Source organism: Falco punctatus (genome assembly GCF_963210335.1).
Source record: "Falco punctatus genome assembly, chromosome: 3".
Classification (NCBI taxonomy): domain Eukaryota; kingdom Metazoa; phylum Chordata; class Aves; order Falconiformes; family Falconidae; genus Falco; species Falco punctatus.
In genome coordinates, this window is record NC_137582.1 from 95,498,338 (window position 1) to 95,522,670 (window position 24,333).

At 40.6% G+C, this 24,333-nt stretch overlaps 1 protein-coding gene across 6 annotated transcripts in view; it reads right to left on the reverse strand.

Moving 5' to 3' along the window:
• Positions 1–23,965, reverse strand: part of LOC308060601 (uncharacterized protein) — a 134,190-nt gene extending 110,225 nt beyond the window's left edge. Inside the window, exons 1-4 of one of the 6 annotated variants that reach the window (XM_080379515.1) lie at positions 20,025–23,965; positions 18,561–18,593; positions 13,748–13,814; positions 1–13,441 (exon numbers count right to left, since the gene is read on the reverse strand). The exon at positions 1–13,441 is cut by the window's left edge and continues 26,571 nt beyond it. The gene's annotated coding sequence lies outside the window, so the exon portion shown is untranslated. The other 5 variants (XM_080379514.1, XM_080379513.1, XM_080379512.1 and 2 more) reach the window with 5 other exon arrangements.
• Positions 23,966–24,333: the final 368 nt, after the last annotated feature.

Here is a 24,333-nt window from a genome sequence, read left to right on the forward strand (position 1 = left end):
GCATCTTCACCACAGTCAAGAGAACATGTATCCCTTATATCACCACTTTATCTGTACATGTTTTTAGGCACACACATACAGTTACAGGAGTCTAATCCACTTTTCATTCTCTGGTTATGAAGTGGATCGTGACTCATGAAGCTTATTCATAAGATGAACCAAGGCAGTACCAAGAAAAAAATAATCTTTCGTTTAAGAACTCCAAGCCAGAAGTTGTCTTCCAAGGTATTACGTTGCTGCACTGTACAATGAACGGGGAAATTATAGGAGTTAGATATAATTCACCTTTGATAAACGTTAATTATTTTTTTTTACCAGTGCACAGAAATTAGTTACTGACATGTAGTCCGAGTTAGTCTGCTTTTCTCAGTCACACAAGTTTTTGCCTCAAAAGTTTAAGCCTCCATATCTGCTCAAAGTTTCTCACTAATTTCAGAAATAGCCTACTTTAAGACCCTTTATAGCAGGTAATTTTTCTTGGATTTGGCTGCACCTGCATGCTTAGACACTCTGCAGTACAAATGAGCACAAGGTTTAAAAAAGCAAAGGGCTAGGAACAGAACAAGAACTGGGTCTTGCGTGCTATTGGGTTGTTAGTGCTTCACAACAGGAGCTGGGCCAAAGCACTCAGCACATAGCTAAGCACTTCATTACCATGATGATGTTCTTACTTAAGTCCATGCAAATTCAGGCAGGCCCAATTCCCACCCTTTTTTATCTAAAAGCCATGACAGCAAAGGAGAATTTCCTGCACTAGACAATACCTCCTGGTTAATCTCTCTCATACCCATGCATAACTTTTGTTCTACCGGCTTTGCAGTCACACCCTCCCATTCCTCACCATCGCCCACAGACAGCAAAGCTAAACATCTGGGTTAAACTGGCAAAAAAAAAAACAGAAAAGCCTTCTTGTGTGCTGAGAACTTTTACAGACTCTGGGGTTTCCTTCTGTTAGGCGAAGACACGCTCAGCTCAGTAATGAAACTGCTCTCCTAGAAGGAATTTGAGAGCAGGGTTGCAAAAAAGCTACAGCTTAGTACTCAGTTCTGGGCTAACTTCATTAATTAAAGAGAACATGGCATAGACAATGTCCTTGGAGTGTGCTTCATGTTGTTACTATAGCAGAACAAACACACCACAGGCTCGCTTTTACCCATCCTTTAACTCACTGTCCTTGATCAAAGCCTACGTATACTGCCTATCGTGTTCAGAGCGGTTAAGGCATATAATTTAAATTGTAAACCTCAATATTTAAATAGAACTGCATATGTGATCTTTGTCACCTCATTTTCATGAATGGAAAAGAATATTCTGACACCAAAATTACATACTTAATTCTGCCTCACCTTCTTCACTGACCTCCATCCCACACTGCCTTGGGTTTATTTCCTCATCCATCAACGGGTCAAAGTAATTTCTGCTGTATTCATTTCCTGTGGAAAGCACATGAAGTAAGGGTCAGCGATTATTAGAAGCACATGAACCAAAATGTTAATTTTGAAATCGACACCAGCAAGCAAAGGGGCATTTTTTGCTACTTTATAAGCTTAATTTTTTTAACAAGTCCTCTAAGCCTACTAGTACTGCAATTATCATCTTGTGAAAGGTCAGAAAAGGTAATTCTGGAAACAAGTGCACTTTATGTTACTTTTGCTCAGGAACTAATGAGAAAAATTCTCAAATTTAGATGATGGAAAGATAAGAAAAATTTAAAAAATCCAGCATCCCCAACATACACCAAACTATTCTTGAAACACGTCGTACAAGTGAATTACCCATGCTGCAGAGGAATTTGTGTTTCACAGCTGACCTCTCCAATTTCAACAGTTTTAAATTTCACCACTGAGGTTTCAACGTCTGGTGCATCTTTAATACTGTATTCAACCAGAAAAGTGTTTAATTACAGAGGAGATACTAGAATACTGCCTCATTAATCTGAACAGCAATTATTTTCAGTTGGGCTAGGTAACTAATCCAAGATTTTGATGGGATAAAACTACTCACTTTAGCACTTTCCATTTCAACAGCTAGCTTTATCTGTTCTTTAGAAACTAATCAAGTTCACAAAAAAAGAGTCATTTGTTAGACTTATCGAGCAATGATCAAGCTGCCTAGAGGAACTCCTAGTAAAAGCCAGAAGATTCTTCTCTACACAAGAGGAGGTGGCCTTTTTCCTCAAAATGTCCTTCCTTCAGCAAAAGTGCTACACTTTATTAAAACCATCCTCACATTCACTGGGTTTTCCAGCAGAGTAAATAATTACTAAACAGAGAAAAAGTAAAATAATTAAATCTATAACAAACTTTAAAATTGCTTGAATACACATAGATCTATATCCTGGAAAATACATAAGAGCTAAATATACGAGGGGGTTAATTTATCCAGGATACACTATAGCAGTCTACAGTGTATTTGTTTTAGGATCAAAAATAATCCAAGCAGCAGCTCGTTTTCAGAGACTAAATGAAACTTTGATATGAAACTAGGTTTAATTTATATTTCTGGACTGGCACATTTTGACTGTCAGTCTCTGTTCCTTCAATGTAGTAAGTACAAGAACTGAAAATTTGCTTTACCTTGAGGTCTCAATAAAGAAAAAATAAATGAGTTTCATTTTTGTTACTTTATCTGTCAACAACTACTAGGCTGGTATGAATCTTGGCAGTATGTAATCAAAGTCTTATGTACTGCAATAACAGAGCCATTCTACCTTATTCACTGTAATTGTTTTTCTCTAGCACAAAGCACCGTGATGTTATATGAACACCCCTTCACATGTAGGTAAAATAATTCACCCATGTGCTAAAAAAGAAAATGATGATGCATTTCTTTATTCAATTACTTCATAGCTGTAAATGTAAATTGCTGGAAAGTATGTTGCAACTGTACAAGCAATAGTCAGCTGGCGTATAGGCTTTTTGCAGTCTTAATATCACAACAGCTTTTATTGAATGTTAACACCCCATGTTCTTTATCCTGTGGGTCTGGTGTGAAACTCTGAGGACAATTGGAAAACTCTTCTGGACAGAATAATTGGCATTTAGGAGGAAGTGTCATGTTATATTTGAGTCTGAGAGGCATGGAAACCATTATTCAAAAAAGAGATGTATTGACAAATACCATTAAACAGCTTGCTCTTTTGTCCTCTCCAAAAAAAGAAAAACCTCAACCCTTCTTTGAGGAGTAAGAGATAATTTGTCCAGGGTTTTGGCTCTGTTAGAACCACCCACAACTAGAGCCAGAAGGTTATGCAGAAGTAAAAAGAAGAAGCAGGTTTGATTTCTCCTGAGCAAGGCACACACTTTAAAACCTGTGTAGTTGGAACGAGTGGTAAATGCCAGAACCACCTCCTAACAGTGATTTTGTAGACAACAAGCCATTTCAAACTGCAGGACTCCACAGAAGACTTTCAGTGAGGCTTTCTGAAGACTCAAAATCACTGCAAACCTCAGATCACTGCTCGAGGGGTGGCTGGGTGTGGGGAGGATTTGGGGTCTTTTTCCCCCCCTCAGCTCAACACACACCTTGAGAACTGGTGTGACCAGGAGGGTCTGGGTGAGTCCTCAGATTTACTGGGGGCAGGGGGAGTTGTTTTAGCTTGAAAATACAAAATTATCAATTTTAGTCAACATAACATACTGCCCAAGGCATTTTGCTAATAACATTTTGTGAGCATGTGAATGGATTACTAATCATTTCACATTTGCTTTTGGAAATATTTGAAAGTGTATAACATGTAAATTAACAGTCCACTAAGGAATTCACATTGCTCTGCTTCGTGGTATAAACACAGTAAATGTTAATACAGAGCTTGCTTGCAGGTATTTTGAACAGCAGTGTATAGCTTGGTGCTTTCAGTCAGCAAGTTACTTTGAATACCTGCTCCTACAAAGACTTGGCCAACTTTAGAAACTTAGGTCTTTGCTTTGATCCAGAGGTTTGATCAAACCCATTAACTCAATTTGAAACCCCATTCAAACCTCAAAATTGCATTACTTCATGTGGAAGACAGAATGGATAATTCAGGAAATCAGAATTGAAGTGCAAAACCACAGATTATCTAAAAAGTCAAACAAAAATGGAAAGAAGGGTGTTGGCACAACAGTGACCAGGTGGGAATTTATACAGTTTAATTAAAGCAAGAGAAGTTGCTAATAAAATTAGCATAATCCTTGGATGCAGCCCATGGGACTGCACACGTATTACTAGGACCAGACGAAACTCTAAGATGGCTTTTAAATTGTCTGTAGTCAATTATACGGTCTATGTCCTGAGAATACCACAGAAATGGCACGAACAAGCTGCATTTCTACATCTTCTGCTCCACAAAGAGATCAGGTAGCCCATATCAATATCACCTCAAGGGCAGAGCCTGGAATTTGGATAACAGGCAATTTTATTACATTCATATTGTACTACTGATCTAGGGTTTTAGTTAATGAAAGAACAGACAAAACTCTGTTGGATTTAAGTGCCTCCTAAACAGTGTAAAAGTGAAGGAATTATTAATAACCAGGTGTCTGATTACTTAGAATTTGAATAAGCATCTACTGGTGCTTGTTTTCAGAGTGATGCTGGGTCTTGGGGATAAAAGCAAAAATTTTGGCATGAGCCAGTTTTCATTAGAAGACAGAATTACAGATCGTGGCCAAGGAAACTGGACTTACTAAGTAACAGCTCTCCATTTTCAGGCAGTGGGGTCAACACATGTCTCTACCAATGACTTGGTAGACGTTACTGGGCAAATGATAAAAGCCTTTTGCATAAGATAGAATAAGACAGAGGCATCTTGGAAAGATGAAATTCCAGTCTGAGACGGCATTTTGACCCAAAGTGCTTTTGAAACATAGTGGGGAATGGAAAAGAGTAGTCCTCCTTTCCACACAGCTGTCTCAAAGCATCGATATCAGCAGCAATTCCTGTTAGTAAACATCATGGTAAATATTCACTGTCTCCATTCGACAGAATTGAACTTATTTCCCTAGGGATACTTTTCATTTTACTTTGCAGATACAGCCCTGTGGGCAGCCCGAACATAAGGTTCCATTCTAGCGTATTTCCCAGTTTCTTTATGAGAAAAGAGTATGGAACGGAACGAGCCAAAACAGCAGCCTGGGGTCAAACCTGAATCCCCTCTAAGAGAGGTGCCCACCTCCACTGGGCCAGCAAGGACTAAGACTTGAGATCAGGAGGAAGGGGAGAGAAGGATCCCGCTTACTGTACTTCCAACGGCTTCACTGCTTCACCCTTCCTCGAGGCGTGGCGGGTCTTGGGACCAGCCCTTTTGCTCTGTATCATTCAGCACCTACATCGACAGAGCTTGGGACCTACAAGTTGCTTTTTTGTGGATGCAGGTCTTTGCTTCTAATCTGCACCTTGTAAAAAAAAAAATCTATAAAGAATTATAAAGAAAATAATTCTAAATGTTTAAAGCATAAGAGTGGAGAAAGAAGCTATCCTCTTTAAAAAAAATCTCACGGAACGCAGAAATGAGGAAAAAGAAAAATCATCGCTAAAACTGCATAAACAGTGATAACCCTTGGGCAGTCAAAGACTGACGGGACTCCCAGTGAATATATGGGTGCTTAACTGATTGAAATAATGATTTAAAACCAGAAAACACATCAAGAAAGTTTGAAACTTTTACAAGGAAACATTTTGATGTTTTATTCCAGAATTCTGTCTAGCTAGATTTACTCACATCTAAATGTCATGAAGATGTTAAAAATAAAATTTCAGTTTTGAAGAACATAGTGAACTGATATGTAATCCACAAAACAACGTTAGCTCTCCCTTCTCATTTTGGCAAGAAAAGAAAATAGAGAATTATTATAAATTAACTGCAAGTTATACTTTTAGTTTGGATTTTTAATTATCATTACTGAACCATGATCTCTGTTACATTTACCTCAGCTCATAAGCGTTACAAATACCTTTAATTAAATTTATATAGGTTGATCTAGGTTACATATAGAAGCTGAAAGAAACCTTAAGACACATCATTACTATTTTAGATTTACATCTAACATTACCATCTACGTCATAAATATAAATAAATATTAACTTTATTATTTTAGACACAGATCTAAAAGAAGATTTCCTGGGAAGCACAGAGTTATTCCAGATTATCACTAAATAGAGAGGGGAGAGTGTTTTACGTAGAGCTTCACGATTTCATGAGGACCAAGCAGAATTCAACGAAAAATTGCATGTAAATGGCATCCCCAACCTGAGGAGCATGAAGCAAGTGGCTGGACAGTAGATTATATCTGAAAACACAGCTTGGTTAAATACTACCATCATTGTGTGAGTTCTCCGATTTTAAAAAGTTTTAAAGGTATCGTATGTCACTTTCCTTATCCTCAGCAGAGACCATAGGTAACGGGTAAACCACATAACTGTGCCTTATTATGTTTATGTTGTAAGCCTTGAATAAACTCGCTTGTCAGCTTTGACAGGACGCTGGCAAAGGGGCCGTTCGTGACCTTGAGCAGCGCCGACCATGCTGCGCCTTCACCCATGCTTGGGAAACGCCACACTGCATCACGGCACCCACTTTTCTGTCCCCCCACTACTACAGTCCTGGAAGACTTACCACATTTGCTGCTTTTGCTGCTGTTAAAGCAAAGGTATAGGGTAGGATTTTTTTTATTTTTTTTTCCTGCAGGCAACAGAGGGCACTGTGCCAAGGGACGCCAGTGAGAGACCTGCTGCTTTTCCTGGAAAAACGTTGGTGGTTGAAGGCGTGACAAAAAGATTTACTGATGATGATGGAGTTCATTTAGGAACAGTATTAGATAATGTGACATATATCAATAGGGAAAATGGATTCTGAGTGCTCCCAGGCTGGCAGGCTCGGCTGCTCCCACACTATTCCAGCGAGGGAACTTGCCAAATTCTGAGAGTCCACAGCACTATTATGAAGTAAACAATTTGCAAGTGTAATAAATTAGCCTTAAAAATACATATTCCCTCACCTTCTGAAAAAGTATTTCCCAATTATAAAATGCATCCATTCTTCACAATTCTTCTCCCCCTACCTTTCACAAATTCAATTTTAGCACATCACTTAGATGAGTGGTGCAGTATCCCTGTTGTTGAAATTGCATGCAATGGATCACGTTTTGCACACTACATTACACCTTGTGCCGTTCTGCTGATTTCAATTGGATTACACATTGTGTAATTCAACGCAAAATTACTTCCAATGACAACCCTTTTATTCCTATGCATACATGGTGATCCATCATGCCCTGCATACCGGGTTTGGCATTTCCATTTCAAGTCCCTGTTGGAATCAGAAAGCATGGAACCACATACACAGAACTTGAATTATTAGATATAAACTTTGCCGTTGTTTAAGAAAAAGAGGGTACAGTTTTGATTCATACTTCTGGTCTCATCCTTTATGCAAATCATTTTTTCCAACACAGCCAGTGTCACAAGCTCTCATTTCCTTCACATGCAGCACAAATGTGAGTTTCCAGCAGATGCCTGTTTTTTCATCTATGTTTATTGTCTCTCCAGTGGGTACCTACCACCTCTCTGGAATTAAATTAGACCCTGCTCAAAAAGCTTCAGCCTCCAGTTCCCTGTAAACAGACTAAACTCAACGCATTTGCTTATGTTTTTATCAAGTTGATATCCCACACAGGTCCTTCACCCTTTTCTGTCTGTGTATACCCCGATCAAGGTCCTCACCCAGTTACACTCCTGAGCAAGAAAGGACTTACAATAACATCCCTACCACATCTGAACTACCTTCAGCACTAACCATTCCTTAGCAAAAGCTTCTCTCTACTTTAGCTTTCGATAAGGAGCAGAACTGTTCTATTTTATAGCGAGATTTTTCCCATAGGACACACACAGGACTGTATTAGATACATCCAACCTAGGTCTGCAGCTAGGAGTTGGTGCAACAGAGCACCGTGCAGAGACACTGATTTGCTCCCAGAAGCAGTACAGCCATGTTAAAGCCATGCTGTAGCTGGGATAATTAGAAGAATAGTTTCTGGTCTTCGATTGAAAAAGCTTTTTTTCCCTCCTTTTTTTTTTTTTTTTTTTCTTTCTCCCCCTACCCAGTGTTGTTAATCTCTGTGGGCAGATTTATTGGAGCATGATATGAGATGTTAACAGTGCCTGTTGCAGATAAAATGGTAGAATTAATTAGAGCTTTTGATTTTAGGAGATAATCTAGTTCTGAAAAAAGATTTGTGTATTGGGGATGATAGAGGGGGAAAATGAATGCTTTGTGTCATCTGGAGACAATTTTAACTTGAATCATCAACATTTAGGGTCAGACTGCCTCTAGCCTTTGTACAAGCGAGCAGGACACAGGAGAACACAATTAGCCTTTCTTTCATCTTCCATCAAAAGCCACGGAGCATCACGGTCTCCGAAGGTGCTTATGCAATCACCAGGTGCAAGGCAGACCATGTAGTGGGAGGATGCTCAAAAAGCCCCGTACCTGTATTCTGTGGCTTGCACGCGTCGTTGGCACCCCAGAAAGATCAGTCTAATTTGTTCTGACATATATCACCGTCTATATGGTTGGGCTGGAAGTTTTACCTATCTTGTATAAATGTGCACAGTGCCATTGCACAAGGCTCTTCTCAGGAGTAGCTGGACCAAACCTGTGTAACACTGTGGCTGTGGTGAGCACAGCAGCTGAGGACAAAAATGTATCAGATGCTAAAAATAGAAACTTTTGCTTTACAGGCCTGTGATAAAATGTTAAATACAGGAGTCCTGAGTTAAGAGGTTGCTTATGACGTACCTCACCCATGAAGTTGAGCAGCTGCCCTCCTATTCTGCCGTCAGCCAAAGATGGCATATTCCAGAGGTTTGGTGCTTCCATCACAACAGTTTGTTGGAAACCCTTTGCTGGGCAGAGACTTTCCCAAGCCAGCCTGAACATTAGGGCACTCTACAAAGTGTTTTGGGTTTAAACCCCTCTGGAGAAAAGAGAAAAACCAATACCAGCTCACCTTGAGATCAAGTACCTGGCAACTGAGGAACAGGAGGACGTAGCTTCCTGACATTCCAGGTTTGGGTGACCTAACCCCAAATATTTTTCCCAAGGAAATTTTCCTATTAGACCTTCCACATTGGGATGGCCAACATGAAAATTTCTGGCAAATTCAATATTTGCTGAGGGATAGAAAGGCAGAAGAATTGGTTGAATTTAGTCGTGAGGAAAGCCTAAGTGCTTTCAGAAACAAATAAACTGCACAGTTTGGCAAAGATAAGTCTGCTGCTAGACAACCTTAATTTCACAAGCAATATGTGAAAGAAATGAAGGTGATAGGAGCAATCAGCAAAGAGTCAGCATAGAATCAAGAAGAGAAAATAGGGTAGAAGCCACTGCAACCAATTAGCTGGCTGAAAATCAGGAGATTAATCTGTGTAAATAGTCAGCCAGTTCCCCTGGGTCACTATAACATTTAACAGCAGTACCACGTCTTCACCATATAGGAGTGATGATGGAAAGCATACAGCAGAATGAGTTACTCAGTGGCTTATTCCTGAACAACAGTCTACTGATGATGATGATAAAAATTGGAATTTTGTCCATCATGGGAAATAGGACAGTGAGAGACATGGAGCAGCCTAACAAACAGAGCAATGGATTAGGGACAAGAGGTTTTATTTTGATTTCCATCACAGGCCTGCAGGGTGACTGCAGATATGGCCTCATGCCCTGCCCCAGTTTCCTCACCAGCAAAGGATGCGGGAGCCTTGCACTTTGAGTCACAAGAAGAGTCCCCACCAATCTGGTTTGAAAAGTGAAAAAGTCTTGGAAAAAAACACTGGAAAGATTTGATCAGTTTCTTGAAAACAAGAATCAGTTCACAACCTCCCCTTTTCAGGAGATATTCTGTTATCAGAGGAGAGGGGATGGAAAAGTCAATACAGCACAACCATACCTGTGAATGAAGCTGGGGGAAAATGCAGGCACGTTGCAATATCACATACCTCTGCACTGGCTATTTAATTTATACACCTCCAAGTGACGTGTGTTCTGCAGAGCAGCCTCCTGTGCAGACATATCCAAATTCTAGGAATGGGGTTTAAGGCTGTCTTGAACATGCAACTGACTGTTCACACTCCTTTCTGGTATCCTTAGCACGGAGGTGTGTGAGAAGGCATCTCAAAAAGTAGGTGGAGGTTTTTCCTAGAGAACGCTTCCCTCCAGCAATTGCTGACAGAGGAACAGGCTGCGACACTGTTGCAAGATGGAGGAAATGATAGCAACCCCTGTAGCTATTATTTGCTGCCATTAACGACACGGGCGATGGGTGGAAAGATAATGGAAAGGCAATACCATCCCCGTGCCCTGCCTTCAAGTGCATAGCCTGAAAATCCAGCTTGATGTTTATATAGTGTTTTCAACCTGTAATCTGCTAAATACAGCGATTAAATAATTGTGCTTAAGGTTATAACTGGTTTTAAATTGTACAGTTTAACACTGAGCATTAGAATTGATAAATGCCATTCCCCGTTGAGTAAGTAACCAAACCTAAGCCTGGGGGCTGAAAGCTGGAGGAGCACCCCATGACTGTGGAGGGGAGGAAACCCCAAAAGGAGGAGTATTTTGTTGGCAGCTGAGGAAGAAAAGGGGAGGAAAATGAAAGGGAGCAGTGGAGGGGCCTAAAACACTTGTTTTACACAGGTTGTGCTTGTTGTGCTCGGCAGGCATCTCCCTCCAGGTAAGGGCGCCTGTTGTGACGTGACAAAAGGATTGCCTTTTTACTGGCATAGCCAAGCCGGGGGCAGCAAGCTGTGCCAGCGTGTGTGGGCACCCCCTCCTAGAGAAACAGCTTCCAGCTTGGCCTTCAAGTCTTGCCTCCCGGGAGGTGCGAGACTTCTCTGCAAAAAATCTCTCCGGTGAACCACCCAGTGGCTCCTGAGAGCTGAGGGGAGGGAGAGGAAGCTGTGGAAGAGTTTCTCCTATGCTAGAAGCTGGTGGTAGTTTTCAACACCACATATGGTTTCGCTATGAACTGAAGCAACAGCAGCTACCAGCGCGGAGCAAAGCAAAGGAAAGAAGACTCAAGAAACCAATCCCTTTGGCTCTGGCAGTCCCAAACCAAAAGAGATGGCCACATGAAGGGGTATGCTACCTGCAAGACCTCATCTTCACCAAGGACTGTGACATGACCATTTATACATTACTGCACTCATGTGACGCTGCTTACCTATGCACTTGGCTTTTCCCTTTCCCTCTAATGAAGTATTGTTACACTTGGGAATGGGGAAAATTAGCTCACGAGGTGCCAGAAGGTTCAGTTCAATTTTTTTCCCAGGTTTCAGGACAGGCTTGAAGCTGTTTGTTTTATTAGCAGCCCTTGATAAATTTGAACTGGCCCCGTGACTGCCAAACAAGTCCTGACATAAGTTAGACTAAGAATAATTTAATGCAAGGTTGGGCCAGATGATCTCTAGAGATCTCTTCCAATCTAGATATTTTCATGAAGGTATAAATGCATGATTATTATTTTTTTCTAATAGCTGCATGATTTAGAGGCAGAGCTATGTGAATAACTGATCTTTTGGTTAACTGGATGAACAGAAGGTCAAGGAGGGAGACACAGTGTTGGGAAACAAAATTTTCCAACACTCGGCAAGCTTCCCTCTCCCATTACAGAAACACTTAGCAGTGTATCAAGACATTGCATTCCAGGCAAAATGTAACAATTTCTACTCCTTTCACAAAGATTATATTCAGTTAGGGTTTTTTGAACAAAATGCTACTTAGGATGAAAAATCAAAATGTTTAAAAACACATTTCAGGCTTTTAAAAAAAATGTGTTTTCTTGAGGGAACTATTCATGAATTTCTGAAGAGGCGACTGAAAGCATGGATAGTCTCCAGCGAGCTCGACTTCATTTTTTGCCAGATAGACTATTTCATTAAAAAACAATCAATCCCTTTGTCTGCTTAATCACTGTTCTGACAAGCTGCAAAGGAAAGACGAAGAATTCCTGCTCCGTGCAGCGCTGCACAGAGTCACATGAAGGCTAAATGGAAAGCCAAACCTAATTTTGCAAGGGGCCATTAGGAGCCGTGGGCTCTCCAGTCCCACAAGGATAAAATCTTAACACAACAAGGTCCAATGTTTTAAAAGCAAATGCCTGAAGTTCTGCTCACCAGCCTGCACTTGCCCATTTAAATACCTGGGCTGGCCCGCAAGGGTACTCAGTGAGCAGCACCACCGCCTGCAAGTTTAATGGGAAACGCGGGGTGATCAGGACTTTTCAAAGACAGACCAGTTTGGTACCTTGGGAGGTCTTGGGCCTTGGATGCGCATTCACATATTTGTGGATGTACACAGTCCAATAAGTTAAATAGATTTTTTTTATGGATATTTAGGGAAATTTTGCATTTGACTTCAGGCATTTTTGCTTTTATGTTAAATGTTGGCCCAAGATTTTCCTCATATAGCTCACAAGATGCCTCTAAATTCTTTTCCTCACCTTCTTCCTCACTGGGTTACTAAGTAAAAATAAGCATTCATCATAACATTCAGCAGTAATAACAATTCAAATTGGAGTAATTCAATAACAGGCTAAAAGATATTAAACCTCTGCAAGAGGAAAGCTGACATCAGTGAAGATCCTTATAGTTTGTTTGAATAAACCTAAACAATAAACAGAAATCACTTCCTGAGGTGCCGACTCTTTTGGGTGCTGCATCAAAGCTGAGATTAAAAGCCAGGATCTCTCCCCTAGACATGCCAAGCGAATATGACTTTCCAACCATCTGAGCAACACTGGCTGACAAAAATAATGAAAGACAAAGTAGAGGCAAGATGCTGATTGACTGAGGGCATATGGGAGACCCAAGGACAACAATTAATCATGGATCTGTAAGCTTTTTTAAACTACTCAGTGCTCGGGAGCCAGGGAGGGAGCAGCATCTGTGTGGTTGGACCAGCTGTGGTGCCTCCAAAACAAAACCCAACCCAACCCAAGTTACCGGGAAGCGCTGCCATGGGAGCTGGATCCTCGCCGCTGGCGAGCCCTGCGCATCCTGTACCTCCTTACCAGGAGTCGCTTGAGCATGGAGATGGAGCCCAGGTCTCTCAATATTTAGACAGCAATGTTTTGGGCACTATTTTGGGTTTCGCATCCAGGGTTTGCAGAGGTGCCTGTTTGGACATGTCGGGATGGGAACACCCAGCAGAGGCCACAGAGTGCGCAGGTTGGATGGGGAACACAACCACTGTTGTTGCCTTTGAAGCTAATCAGGTTTGATGTCTCACCTCTTGGTTCGGCATGGGCTTGCAGCCTGAGTTTTTGTTGGTGAGCTGCAAGGGTGCTATCTGGGTTGTCATGTCTAATAACTTTCTCTTCTGAAGGCTGATATGCTGAAAGATCTGTGCTGCTGATGTTAAAAGCTGGATTTTCAATGCCTTCTGTTGCTGCTCTCTCTTCTTTTACTATAGAAAACAAGGAGGTCAGAAGAGCACATTATAGCAAAGTGTATTTCAATGACAAGCAGAAAATTCCTTCTAGTAATTCCTTTGCTGAAAGACTCAAGTGTATCGTCCTCAAATGTCGCCAAAACAGAATTAGGTTAAAATTAACTCTAAAAAAAAAAAAAAAAAAAAAGAATAAATGATTAAAATAATTACAAATTGCACCCTGACAAGCAAGAGCAAAATTTCGCCCACAGCCATTTGTCTGTAATTAGTTAATTAATCCTTACACAAATTATGAGCAATAACTCATCAAGCAAGGCTCACCCATCAGAAATTCAGCCGACTTGGATTTCTTCTGCTTAGTTTGCTTCAGAGCCTTCTGCTGGAACTTCTGGAGGGAAATTGTTAAATGAATAAATTAGCTAAAGAACGAAGATCATCCTTTATGATCCACAACTAACACAGTATTTTAAATATGGGATGGCATTGAAATGTCATTTAATTTACATCTCTGCTAAAGGGGTCAAACACTAATTGAACAACAGAAGTGGAAGAATTAAATAAAATAGAAGAAAAGTTAAAACAAATGCCAAATGAAGGTCACATTAAAATACTTTGTTTTTTCCCATTTTTAATTAATGCAAAGAAACCTCAACAAATGAAGAACATTATAAGACTTGTCTTTACAGTATGCATTCAGCAGCAACTGCTTTATTTCACTTGCAGAACTGCAACATTTCATTTAGAAAAGTTTGGTTATGCAGTGTATTTATAGACAGACTACCCTGACATCCCCTGTTCTTTTCTTTTCTAGGTCCACTTACATAATCAGCGTGCTTCTTCATCACAGAGCAGCTAAAAACGAACAAGCTCTACCCTTTCATACGAGGCAATGAAATAAAAATAACCCCAAAACAATTTACAACAGGATGTCGCAAAAGAGAGGTCACAGCCCAGGGCAGAGGGGAAGCAGGACTCATTACAACAATGAAAAGTTCATTTAATATTAGAGAGATGTCAACAATGGTTACAGTGAAAACAAATAGCAGGAGATCTTGGAGGACCTAAACTCTGACGAGTTCCATGTTATATTCCTGTGGGAAAGCAAGGCTCAAAAAACACGTGGTCACATATTCCACCAGGAAGACCCAAGCGCTAAACATTGTCCTTGCATAACACCTTGGGCAGCGTTAGCAGGAGTCACGTGTGGGCTCGTGTGTGGCTACAAACCCCTGTAACAAACACGAACAGTCCAAGCAGGCAAAGAATACCTAAATCAAACCACATCAAGGGGTATTAATCAAAGCCAAAACCAAAGTAAGAAAAGAATTCAGACCCATTTGTTTTCTAATGTCATGTGACAGCTTCCAAAAACAGCATTATTTTTTCAAGCCAGTTGCTTAATTGTCCAGTGATAAAGACCACTCCTGGCGACACAGCTCCTGAAAACTGTCAATACAGAGGGATTAATTACAAGACCCATTGAAAAATGGCAATTTTTATAGCATCCATCTTTCCTGTTTGATTGTGGGTGTCAATTTCCAGTAAAAAAAACAGCACTTGCAGCAGACAATCAATAAATCTGTCCAAAATAACTGAACCATACAATAGACAGATTAAAATAGATGTTAATATCCTCAGATATATACACACACACACGTGTATGTTATTCTGAAAACAGTGGACTTCCTCTAAATTAAGTCTATTATCCTACTAAAAAGAAAATATGCATAAAAATGACCAGACACATTCTGAAAGCTACAATAAATAAATACTGTAACAGAAATAATTCCTACAAGTCACATGCAGCACAACTGAATGTCATGATAATTTTGACAGAAGTTCAATGGGTTCAGAAATTCAGTCTACTGCTTCTGATTTTTTTCCCAACTGAAAAATCTTTCAAAAAAATACATATTTGTTCATTTAGTATCTTTAGAATGTTACCCCTTTTCCAATATTAAAGCATTGCTGCATTTCTGCATACCATAAAATTTTAATTGAGTCATTTTTAAAGATTCCAGCAGTATTTGTGACACTGCTGTGTGGTAATTATTCTTATTATGCTGCGTATAATCACCACACAAAATCTTAAACTTAACTTTAACAGCTAAAGAAAACAACATCTAGACAAGAATTCTGGGACAAATCTCCAACTGGTGTAAATCAGTTTACATCTGTAACTTTGACAGAATTAAGATGATCTGCATTATATGCTATGTATTCCTTCCGCACACTAGATTTCCCTAGCAAAACCAATTGCAGGCTGTATTGGCCATAGCCAACTGTCAATTGCTACAGTCTGCAAAATGCATAAGCTCCTTTCACAACAACAAGAAAAAAAGTATTCCTCCTCCCCCACATCTAATAAAGATGCAGAGTAGGGTTTGATGTTTTGGAGAGTGTGTGTGTGTCTATCTCGCAGGTTTTTGTTTGGGAGGTTTCTTTGGTTGGTCAGTTGTTTTGTTGGGTTTTTTTTTTTTCACTATAGTTTCACTATAGTTAACACCTTTTTTTTTTTTTAGGGACACAATAGACTACATTCTTTGACACCACTCACACAAACACAAATAATTATTTTTAAGTAGTTGATATAACAGACTTGTGACTCCTACTTACTTACAAAAAATGATGTTCTCATCCCTTAACGTGATCAGGTTTTGAAAAGGTGCCTTTCATGAGTTCGTATTTTTCGAATGAAAGCAACGCCTGATTTTCAACAGCACAGAGGAATTCTTCCAGGGTTACTTCTCAACATAACTGAATAACTGAGTATTTTGGTGGTGGCCTTTGTTTAATCAATACATGTTCTTGTCACTTTGTGCTTCAGAGAAATTTAGAAGACATTTTCCTTTCATACCTATCTCCAGCCAGTTTCCTCATCCTTGTCTCTTTTACACATGAGCACTTTTAAGTAGTGTAAATTACACTCTTTCCCCCCACCCTTCTCTTCGTTTTAGGTTACCTTCCCCAGCCCCCCTACCCTTATGACACTTTGCCTTCTCATCAGAGAACAGGTAGGAAATTAACCAGCTGCATTTTATATTCATTCTATCATTAGTCACTACTAGTTAATATATGTATTTACGCAAAATTATATCTAAAGCAATTGTTGTTTAATCAGTTCACATGTACCTGCAAAACTTACGTTTCCAATAGCAAATTAAATAAAATTATTTCGGTGAGCACTTGCCATATTTGCAGGCAAAGTCCAGTTGTGTGAGCATACCCAGACAAAGGTACGTGAATGCACATCTGTACAGAAAGCGCCATTCTAATTTTAGCACATTATCCAAAAATAAGCATAAAAAAAGCACTCCTACAGAGAAGTGAAGTTACACCACTTGAAGCCAGAACCTCAAGTGACACAAAGGCTGTGCAGGTTTACACCTGTGGTGGAGGTGGTCCAGCTTGCATCCACAAATATACACGCCAGACCTGTCCATCCACCACCAGCACACAGAAAGGGGATGTCCTTTGCTTGCAAAGTCAAGTTTAAAGGGTGATGTTGCTGCTGATAGCAACATATCCTATCTCAAAGCTCCACCACGGTTAGTGAAAAATAAAAAGTCTTGCCTTTTAACTTTTTTTTTTAAAAAAAAAAATGCCTTTTTACCTGGAGTGTGCTGCATTACAGCAAAGGCACAGGGAATTAGAATTGTCTGAGCACAGTGCAGACTAATCAGCGTGCCATTCAAAAAGTGACCTAAACCTTTAAAATGCCTTTTTGCATGCCGTCATCATTAAAACGCACCGCCTGCTTTCCGATACCAATTGAAACAAAGGAAAACCGGGAATACCAGAAACCACTGCACTCGGGTCTGAGGAGAGCAGCGAGCACCGCAACAACAGCAGCAGCAACAGTGAGGGAAAAAAACCCTCATTTATAACCAGTGACAACTAAAACCTATGAAGTTTTTAAAAGAATGTGATTGTTGTCAAAAGGAATTGGGTACAACAATGCTGCGTTCAGCTCTGGTTCCACTCAAAGCTGTGGCTGAGGGGCTCTGGGAAAGCTGCTGGAAGGCTGGTGGGCACAGACCAGCAAGAAAGTGAATTTTGCATACTGTACGGATCATCGCTCAGTTCAGGGCAGTCATATTGAATCTGTGATCAACCAATTGTGCTTCATGAAACCGTCAGCCCTCATTTATGTCTAGCTGTTTTCTTCTGTCCTGCTGTAAACAAGCTCTGCTCTGAGCTGTCTCCCTACCCTTATCTGCTTACGAAGATCACACAGACAGACCTCATCAGCAGCCTTAGAGTTAAAGTTAAAGTTACTGCTTCCAGACAGCAGTCCCCATGCAAGCTGGAAGTCAAAAAGAAGAGCAACTTTGGAATGACAGAGTTTTAGTTCCTTTTAGGAAATGCATACCTTAGATTCATACACATACTGGCATGTTATGTCTCTTTCATGAAATTAAATTAGGTGTTCCTAATATGAACAACTGTTTCTAACATCAGCAAACTAGCTCAGCAGATTCATCCATGGGTTTTTTTGTGGGTTGGTTGTTTGGTTGGTTTTGTTGGTTTGTTGTTGGGTTGTTTTTTTTTTTCCTTTGGGGCCTTGTTTGAATACAGCCAAAAGAGAAGTAGCTGGAAATATTGTCAATCTGGTAGGGCTCCAAGAACCTAATAATGCCTGAAATGCTCTAAGGAGTGTAATGATGGTAAACAGGAACAGGTATGTTGGCTTCTGTTCTCATTCACTTCAGCGAGAGCATTAGCCTTTCAACATAAAGCAGAGCACAGTTTTCAAAGAATGATCCTCTCGCATAAAAAAGGATGGAGCCTTACTAAAAATAAATCCCTCTATGAACGTGCACACACAAACCCGTTAGCTGGTATTTACAGCATTTAATTCTTGCAACCAGCTGCTAAGTCCCAGTTAAGGCTTTCCTTTATGCAGCTGGAGCTGGAACCTTTTTCTTTCTCCAAGCCTATTACTTTGTCTATTTAAGGGATGGCAGCCAAAGAGAACCAGCTTGTAATTTGCACCTGTCTGCTTTAAGCACTCCATGTTAGATTTTGCAGAGAGCAAACTCTTCATTGCTAATGAGAATGACACTTAGTAGGGTCAAACGTATTTTTTTAGCTGACTCCGCAGCAATTAAAAAATAAATAAACAAGTACCCACCTCATTTAGGCCCATTCCAGCTAGAGAACGAGGCTAAAGGAAAAAAAAAAAAAAAAAAAGAGCAGCTCAGTGTGTAGGTGGAAGATGTAACCACATGTGTCTAGTCTAATGCAATATCAGGCACAGCAAGGCATGACTGAACCTGTGCGCTGCCCATGCAGGAGCACGCGGGCAAGCTTTTGCCTCTTGCCCTATAAAATTCAGAATTATTTCAGCAAATGGCCACATGCAAAGAATCCTTCTGAATTTCTACATACGGGGCTGCCTTTTGAGAACTCACAGTACACTTTGCTACCTACAGGGTCAGATCTATGAGAAAATTTCTCTGAGAAATGCACGCTTTGCTCCCGATCCAGAGGTGTGCAAGCGTTGCCATGCGGAGACACACTAGCTGGGGTGTAAAGCAGTGAAGGCATACGTCAAGGTGTACAAAAATCGTTATTATTATTATTATTTATTGTTATTATTACTTTACATAAACTACCTCAGCATGTTTGCTTCTTGCTAGAAAAGGAGCTTTCAGTCAACTGTGGTATCTTTTACAATTGCATTGAAAGAAACAACAATTTCAGGGGCATATTAGTTTAGTTAACTAAGTAGTCGTCTTTTCCTTGCTTGCTCTTAAAATAAAAAAGCCCTCAAAAAACTCAAGCAGCACAGCTGATGACAAGAACAGAAGTGCTGGGGAAAAAAAATAGAAGGGAAGTAAAACAAAGTAAAACATACAATTTATTAAAGAAAACATTGGTGCTGCATTTTGATTTCAGAAATTGTCCCCATTTGTACTTCCTGTTTAAACAATAACTAACATGATGATGGGTTAAATGAAGTTGAGATTGTCACAAACATGGCCTCACTAGTAATTAATGTAGTTTAATATAGTTGTTGGCACACATCTCACATGACAGATAATGTTCCAACATGTCACTGATAGGACCTTTCAGCACAGCTTTAGGAGATCTACCAGGCATTGCTGAGGTTGGTTAGGTCAAAGGGTTGAACCATGTGTAATTCAGAACAGAGGAGGTCCCACGGTCACTCCACAAAAACAATTACACTACTTATTTCGCTCCATCCCTTGCCCGAAATTCACAAGCCTCACAGTTTCAGTGCAGTCAATCTCACTCTGCCCTAGGGCTATGAGCCACATGAAAATATGTGGTGCTGTGTTTATAAATCTAATCAAAAATAGAAACAGTAGACAAGCACAATGAGGTCCTACTATGGATCATGGGAATTCTCTAAATTCTGAAGGCACTTTTGTTTAACTTCTGCGGGCCTTCTCCTACCACTACATTGTCTGGTACTCTCGTTAATCATCCCCTTGACTTGTCAATGATATGAAGGAGACTACACGTCTGCTGACTTCCCTCCCATGACACTACAAATAATATTATGAAATAGCAATGCTAGGACTAGCCCCTTTAATTTTTATGTTTTAAAGCATGGGTTTTCTTCACTTACCTCTTTCTCCATGCCAGCCTGCCCTTTCTCAGACCTGCAAGCAGAAAACACTTCCTCCTGCAACAAAGGAGAGGGAGAGCATCTGAATTTTCAGCCCGCACACAGTCATTAATACCCTTAGGTTTAACACACAGGCTTGCAGATCACCAGCCTAGAAACCTGCCAGGATGGGAGGTCTTTTCCTGCTGCAGTCCCTGCTCCTGTCTTGCCAAAGAGCAAAATACTGTTCCTTCACTTATCTTTTTGAAAAGAACCTTGCATCAGTTCACATTAAAATACACAACAAACCAGGATAGACAAGAAAAGCATAGTTTAAGCTCGGATGAAATAACATGAACAAAGATGCGGTTTGGAGTGGAAGTAGCCCAGAAGCAGGTAATTCCTACCCCCAGGCAGTAACTACCAAAACAACACAGAATTTGCTGTGGAATACACCTAACTTGAAGATTACAATACCAAAGCTGCCAGAGTCGGGAATGCTTCTGTGACCCTGCATTTACATCAGTCCCACTAGCACCTCGCTCCCTGCACCGGAATTTCCATTCAAAGGATGGAATTATCCTCTACTCTGAGGTTATAACCATTAAGCAAACATACAATAACTTCACAAGTTATAGATCACATCAGCAAAAATGCCTCGATTTTATACTTTTGTCTCTATGTGGGAAAAAAAATTATTCATTCAAAACAGCTAGACAGGTTGCCCCTGCGCTCACCAATGTCAATAGGAAAACTCCATCTGACTCTGCAGTCGCAGGACCTGAACCACAATGAATAGAAAGATTCTTCCTTTGCCAGCTTTTCCCTTCTGCATTTATACAAACACACATTTGGATTATTTTGCAGAGCCTGAAAACAAAACAAGGCTTGGAACAATTGAAAAGATCCCTTCAGAGACCCTCAGGAGCTATAATTGACCTTCTGGGTCAGAAGATGCCCTGTACAAAGTACATGTTTGGCCCCAGTTGAGGAAACTCTCTCTCCTGAGGGCACCAGGCAAAGAAGTGCTTCATTCTAAGTACGTGCTAAAGTTTCATTGAAATCCCTACAATGGACAGTGGACAGGGCCACAGATTCACTGGGGAGAAAGGCTGCTTTGTCACTCTGGTTGCTCAGTAATGAACGAAGGGCTGAGCTCCTGCCCAAGCCTTGCTGACGCTGAGAGCCTGCTGACCTTTGCCATTGCTCCTCGATTTTGGTGCCCTCCTTGGGGTGCCAAGGCCATTGCAGCAATGACGGGGGCTGCAATTCTGGCAACTGCTGCTCCTCCTGCAGCCAGCCCTTCCCAGACGGTGTCGCAGAAACCATGCCCGACCTCCGCTGCTCCACAGCACTCAGATTTTGAAAATAAAACCCCACTGAGATCACGCAGGTAGGCTCAGGTTAAGTATCTAGTCATTGTATGGCTCAGAAAATAACTCCAGAACCCCCATTCCAAAATCTGGGATGGGTTTCCTGGCCAAGGTCATATGTGCATCACTTTTTCAGCTGTTGCCCTAATCTGTTTGCACATCCACTGAACACAACAGGTAACTAGTTTTGATCCCAATGGCATGGCACACTCCTTGTTATGACTCAAACGGGAGCAGCAAAAAAGAACCTGTATGAACCAGAGACAATAAAAGCTCAAAACAGCTCCTTTCCTCTCCAAAGTAGAATCACAAGAAGCTGTCAGCAGAAGGAACTGATAAAGCTGTAAACTGTAAATTCAACATTTTCACCTGTGGTCAACACCTGCTTATTGAAGAGGAGCCAAAGATGCAGCAATAAGGACTTTCAAAGCCACAGTAGTCCCAGGAATCCGAACAGTAATGGGAAGACTTGGAGTCTCATCTTAAAGAATGTGGCTGACCAAATGAGGAAAGCAAAGCAAAGATATAAACAATTAGTTCAGAGGAGACATTAATAACATTGGTGCCTTAACAGTGATTTTCTTAGAATTCAGGAACTTATTTTTATTTGGGTTTTCTGGGGATTGTTTGTTTGTTTGGGGGACACTTTGGTGTGTTTTTTTTTTAAAGGAAGGTGCTGGACATGTCTTTTCCTGTTTTTTTTTTTAATACTGATGGGGCAACACATTCAACACTGCATTAACTGATGTTGACTGTGGCCTTACTTAACCTCATCAGCCTATTTTCTTTAGCTGGATAACAGCTGAATCAGCATTAAACTGGCTTGCAGTCCTGAAAGAGTACAGCAAAAACAGAGTACAGGATTCTTCTATCAAAAAAACAACATAAAACATATTCCAGATCTCACCATATATATATATTTTTTTATACCCAGCTGCTGTAATATTTTGCATGATTTAGGGGTGAACTTCAGTTATTTTTAAGTACATTTGTAGTAAAATGACAAAGCAAAACAATGATGTAGAAGTTCTTAAACCAGATGCTTGCACTTTCTCTTTTTTTCTTTTTTTCATTTTTTCCCTAATTATGCTTCTCTTCCCCCCACAAGAGGAACAACTAAGGAAGCTATATTAAATATGCAAGATATTTGAATAGCTTTCTGTAATGAAAATAATCTATTTTTAATCCAAAGACAGAGGAATTAAATAAAGAGATGCAACAAAAATAACTCTTATAGCACCACAACTGCATTGACGGGCTCCTGGCACCAGTCACAGATCTGGGAGAGATCAAAACAATACACCTTTCCACCGGAGCAGGCTGAGGTATCTTTTCCTCACACTAGTTGATATTTTATCCTGTATCAGCTACTGGAAATCACTTGGTGTGCATGAAGAGCCGGTATACAAGAAGGGTCTTTCAAATGTAGCCATGAAATGTACTGTTCTTGCCATGCTGGCATGGAGAAAAAAAAAACTGTCCTGTTTGTAGGCGTGTGCCCAGCATCTCCTTAAAGCACTCCCCAGTGTGCAGGCATGTTATCACAGGCCAAGGAGAGCGATGCTGGGCACAGCTAAAGTACTGGTGATTGCTGGCGGAGAAATAGCGGGTTCGTAGCAGGAGTAGCAAAGCAACAGTCTGTCATCACGGTGGCTGCCCTCACTCCTTTCTCACCTTCACCTGGGTACACAATTTATCACATGCTAAGAAGAAGTGCTGTGGGATCTCTGTGCTACAATATCGGCAGAAACCACTGAGTAAATGATAACCCTAACAACCTACTTGTAATTCCCTTCGGACTCGCTCATAAATACCAGCTAGCCAGCATTGGTCTTTAAGAAGTATTTCTTCAGGGGAAAATTGCACCTCTGGTGAAAAGAATTCATCAGTCACTTAAATTCAGCAGGACTGACCTTTGAAGCCACAAGCGCTGTGCTTACCCTTATTTAATCACCAATTTTGGGAGCAGGTCCTTCAAAGTAATCTCAGATACTTTCCATCCTTACTTTTTTTTTTTTTAATTTAAAAAGTAAGGCATTTACTGCAAATATGCTTTTATAAAGATCATTAACACATTTAAAATTAAGCTCACATTCAATTACTTTGCTTGATAGGTGGTAATGTTCCTAGACTTTTTCTGTGTGCTTGACAAAGTAGGTAGATACATGATTTTTCTATCGATAAACCTCCTTAGGCTGCTAAGCAGCACTCAGCCACTCACTTACCTGCCCTCCAGTGGAATGGGGGAGAGAATCAGAAGGGTAGAAGTGCAAAAATTCACAGGTTGAGATGAAGGTAGTTTAATTTTTTTTTTTCCAAAGAAGGAAAAAAGCCACAAAGAAAAACAAAACAAGAAAATAAAAAAAAAAAAAAAAAAAGAAAAACAACTGATGCAAAAGACAACAATTACTTGCCACAGACTGACCGATCCCCAGCCAGTTCCCCAGAAATGGCCACCGCAGCCAACATTCACCCATGCCCCTTGCTCCCACTTCTGTAGCTGAGCATTATATAGATCTGCCTACCTATCTATAGATAGACCATCATATGGTCTGGACATCCCTTTGGCCGGCTGGAGTCAGCTGTCCCAATTTTATCCCCTCCCAACCTCTAGTGTACTCCCAGCCTACTCACCAGTGTGGTGGTGTGAGAACCAGAAGAGGCCACAACACCATGTAAGCACTCCTCAGCAGTAACTAAAACATCCCCGTGTTATCAACACTTGCATCGCAAATCCAAAACATAGCCCCATACAAGTCCCTGTGGAGAAATTTAACTCTGTCCCAACCAAAACCAGTACACTGCATGTGTGAAAGTGGCAAATACCAAATTTTAGTTTCCGTGCCACCACTCCAATATTCCCATTTGTCACCAACTGGAAAGCACCATGCACAAACCCCCATCACACCACTTCAGAGCCTGGTTTATGGACAATCATCTCCCTGATGAAGTCCCAG